The sequence below is a fragment of the Euprymna scolopes genome, chromosome 21 (genome assembly GCF_053919585.1).
Source record: "Euprymna scolopes isolate OS-2025 chromosome 21, ASM5391958v1, whole genome shotgun sequence".
NCBI classification, from domain to species: domain Eukaryota; kingdom Metazoa; phylum Mollusca; class Cephalopoda; order Sepiida; family Sepiolidae; genus Euprymna; species Euprymna scolopes.
This window is the reverse complement of record NC_136502.1, coordinates 112,060,958-112,065,957: the sequence shown is the minus strand read 5'-3', so window position 1 is coordinate 112,065,957 and position 5,000 is coordinate 112,060,958. Positions and strand designations below refer to the sequence as shown.

The 5,000-nt window shown below is 34.7% G+C and overlaps 1 protein-coding gene across 1 annotated transcript in view; it reads left to right on the top strand.

Moving 5' to 3' along the window:
• The window catches only part of LOC145242994 (protocadherin beta-4-like), a 140,703-nt gene that overhangs the window by 574 nt on the left and 135,129 nt on the right, over nucleotides 1-5,000 (top strand). The window lies entirely within an intron of this gene.

Here is a 5,000-nt window from a genome sequence, read left to right as displayed (position 1 = left end):
CTAAACTTCACTATTCATAGAAATAAAAAAATATTATGTGTGTGTGTGTGTGTGTGTGTGTGTGTGTGTGTGTGTGTGTGTGCATATGCGTGTAAGACTAGTGGAAGAGAACCCCAGCAGTGTGCCGTGTGGTCGATTATTAAGAAAAAAATAAAAGCAGGGAGAGACAAAGGGCTGAAGAGTGTCCGACCTTGTATCCCAGATATTGGTTCCCTTTATTTGGATTTGAAACCGACGGTACCGGTATTGTTCTGATCTTCCGTAACACACGCACACACACACACACACACACACACACACACACACACACACACACACACACACATATATTGGGAAAATGTCTAACTGATGATCAAAGTTAGTGATCAGGTGGTCGGGTTTCTAATTTCATTGTGAAAACACTCTCTGTTTCCTAGAGACAATGGAACACGTGCCTCTGGAAAACTATATATATATATATATATATATATATATATATATATATATATATATATATATGTGTGTGTGTGTGTGTGTGTGTGTGTGTGTGTGTGTGTGTGTGTGTTTATAATCATCTACAGATAGTTTCGCTTCAGCCAGGATCAAATCCACGATCATCCGATTGATAGTCGGCAACTCAATACTAGTATACATTCTTCGTCAGAAAAAAACAGTTATGGTTCGTCAGTATTCGCACTAATATCAATATTTATGCAAAATAACATCTCAATCGATGATGAAATAAAAAAAGAGGAAAACGTCTCAGACTGGAAAGTTTTAAAAAACAAAAAGTATCAATCGCATAGAAATACGGCATAATCACGTTGACACACTGGTTCCCGTCAGATCACATAAGTTAAGCAACGTTGACTCTGGTCATTGTTAAAATTGAATGATCAATTTGGCAATTCCAGGTGCTGTATGTAGGAGGACGTCGACACCTCCTTGCAAGAGTTGCAAAAACTTAACGTCGTTATCTCCCCTGACAGGGCTATACATGCGGCTGGGGACCGCTTGTGAATTTCATGCTCCCATGAAACTTCCTCCTTCGGAGGAAGTCGGTTAAACTCGAATAGGGTTAGTGCCGACACACACACACACACACAATCGCATAGAAAGAAGACAGGAAAAAGAAAGAAAACGTCTCATTTTGGAAATAGAGTGACAGTTTCTTTCCGAGTTCATTTTAGGCTATGAAGGGGGGATTGTCAGGTTTGCTATTTGCCTTCTTCCCTTGCCTAAACTCTTGAAATATTTTCTGCGACAGTTTTTTTTTTTTTTTTTACTTGCTAAGTTTGGATGACTGAATAGATAGTTATAGACACCAATAAATACACGTTGGTGTTCATTATAGATTGGGGAATATATACGATACCTCAAATAGTATCATATTTGAAAATCCTGCTATTACTGCACCTTCTCTCAGTAGAGTTAAAAAAAACTAAAACATAACTATTCTCATAGTTTTGCAATCTATACACAGGGTGTCCCAATAAAATGTATACACCCTTTAAATTATCTCAACTTGCTACATGAATACGCTAGTCCATATTTCCAAGAGATGCTTAAAAATAAAGAATAACACTTTCACACGGATGGAGCAACTCCCCCCCCCCCCCACTATCACGATGATGTAAGAAATCTTTATAGTCACCTGCGAAACAAATGGGTAGGACAAAAGAGGAAGTATCGAGTACTGTCCCCGCTCACGGGATTTGACCCCCGTGCATTTTTGGGGGCGGGTGGGGTGTAAACACAACGTTCACATCATAAAACCAGCTATAATGAGTTATTGAAGGCAGGCATTGAAAGAAGATGTATCAACATACCAATTGGGTTGATTAGGAACATTTTGTATTAAATCAGTGAGCATTATCAGCCGTTCATGAACCACCATGGCCAATAAATGTAACACTTTTGTTAATTTATTCATTTCTATATTTTTTCACAGTGTTTTAATGTATGAAACTTTTCTTTTAATTAATAAATGTTGGTTTAATGGTCATTTCAATGCGCATACATTTTATTGGGATACTCTGTATATAAGCTAGCAGGTTGCCCGGCGTTGCCCGGTCGTAAAATACGTATAAATAATATAATTTAATTAATGCCGAATTCTTATTTATTATAAAGAGAAATACAGTAGGTATTAAACGTAATGTTAAATTTCTTTAAAAAATATGAAGTAAAAAAAAAAACAGAAAGAAACTGAAACATGTGCATGCGAGTATTATGTTTTTTTCTAAACAGTTCACTTCTTGTAAGTAAAAAAAAAAAAAAAAAAAAAAGAATCTCGAGCGGAGATCGAAACCAAAACCTAACGACAGTGAGTCACGTACGATAACCATTAGACCAGCTTGACAGGATCTTTAAAAAGAGTTTGGAAACCTACTTATTCTTAACACAAGTATTCTGCCGTGTGAACGATTCACGCATGCGCATTTATGAAACAGTTGACAAACAGATAAAAGTTCAATGACTTCCCATACATAACAATTTTTCAATTTTTACCCCTTAGCAACCCTTTTCCGGTTGAAAACCGGTTAAAAAGTTTTCCACGGGTATGAATACCCTAAATACCAAATTTCAAGTCTGTAGAAAAAAAAATTTGTTGAGTATATAGGTTAAGAAGTGTCCCCACACATACACGTTCTCACTTTTATATATATACAAATATGTACATGTATATGTGTTTATGTCTTGGTACCCTTTCACACACACACACACACACACACACACACACACACACACACACACACACACACACACACACACACACACACACACACACACACAATAGTTGTATAGTTTTAGTTTCCTAGATATAAATCCATTAAAAATCCCATGTTTATCAAAGTGTTCAAATGCGTGAATAGAGCCTGTTTATAATATGTTTATTTATACATTTTTAGCTACATACAGTATCTTTTGTAAGAAAGACCATGCGAAATTATATTTTTTACCTTATGACGTAGTTTTCTCTGAAAATAAGTACTGTAGAAACATGTATGCATATATGTAGCTAATAATGTCTGTATAAATAAGCATATAGAACGTGTGTTATGTATGTGTGTATATGTGTGTGTGTGTGCTTGTGTGTGTGTGTGTGTGTGTGTGTGTGTGTGTGTGTGTGTGTGTGTGTGTGTGTGTGTGTGTTACACTAAAGGATAGAGCAAATGTTACAGAAAAATACAACCATCAACATTGCTGGATTGAATTATAAATTTATTTCAATTAAATAGGGCCTTTTCAAATATCGACTAATCCCCTCATCTGAAAACGCCCTATTGGGTTGGAATGAATTTATAATGAGACTGGGCTAAGTTTTCTGCTGTTTGTTCTTGTAACTACTGATGATCCCCGAAATGATGTAGCACCAGTGTCTGTAGATATTTAGAAATTATTATAGTAAATAATTACGTCAGCCCCTTTAATAGCTCGGTTCTTATTGTTGAGCACTTTACAGTTGAAATGAAAGTTGCTCACTTATAAGCTCACATGCCCAGATCATGATGTTGTAATCATTAGATCAGTATGGACGGAAGTCTCGACATTAAAAAAAAAAATGTTTAAATTAGAACAATTATTTAAAGTTGGCCGTTTGGGTTGTTCCTTAGAAATGAAGTCAGAGATAGCTTCATAGCCGGGTTCGAAATTCTCGACCGGCTATAATCGTTAATTTACAATAACTATGCATGAAATTGCAGGAAAATTAAATGTTTTTGAATTTTCATCAGGAGCTTCCACTCTTATCATTTATTTACATATAATTAAATGATAATATAATAAAATAACTGAATAAAGGCTACAATAAATGTGTTGTACAATTAATAATTATCGGTTAATTATTTTAGAAAAAAATCCGGTATCTTATCTTACTTCGATATAGAGCACTTTTGTATAAACCTCTTAACACCTTCATTTGTTACATTATTATATATATATATATATATATATATATATATATATATATATACACACATGATGATTGCAACGTCTTGTCAGACGAGTGCCACTCCCTATAACATTTAAAATCCATGAGCCCAAATGCCTGAGGGAGTATCTATACAAATATGATGTTACAGAGTCTTAGCTTTGTACGACAGCTAAGTCTCTCTCTCGGTTCAAAATGTTGAGATCCAGCAACAAGCAAGAGCAAGATAGCCAGCAACAAATTAAACTGCAGACCAGCTTAATGCGGGTACTGGTCTTCCGCTTTATGGTCTTTTTTAATCAGATATTTGCTTCTCCTAGAAAGGTTGACTTCACCACGGTTTACGGGAGCCCTCTCTACCGCAAAATATATATACACATACATGCATACATATATAAATATATATATAAATATATATATATGAATAAACATATATAAATATATATATATATACATATTTAGATGTATATATAAATAAATATATCTATATATATATATAAATGTATATATAACAGTATATATATTTATCGATCTGTAAATAAATATATATAAAATAAATATATATATATATAAATGTATATATATATAAAAAACTCTTTGTCAAGAACTTTGCAGCTAATTCTACCCTTTGCGACCAAGACCGCCAACCCCCAATATTTCCTCTTGTATCAGAAAACACGCTATGTGATATACGTATATCTGTACGTGATGTTGCCAAGCTAATCAAAAACCTTGATTCCAGTAAAGCAACTGGCCCTGATGGTATTCCAATTATAGTACTCAAAAAACTTCAACCTGAACTAGCGCCCATACTTACAAAACTGTTTAAACGTTGTCTTAAGGAGAATAGTTTCCCATCTCCCTGGAAAATCTCATCAGTATGCCCTGTATTTAAGAATTCAGGTGATCGCTCATCCCCCTCTCAGTACAGGCCAATAAGTCTCCTGTGCGTCATGAGTAAGTTGCTAGAATCTGTATTAAATACAGAAGTAATCAAACATCTCAACAAAAATAACCTTCTTAGTGACACTCAATATGGTTTCCGTTCTGCTAGATCTACAGCAGATGTCCTTACAGTTATATCGCA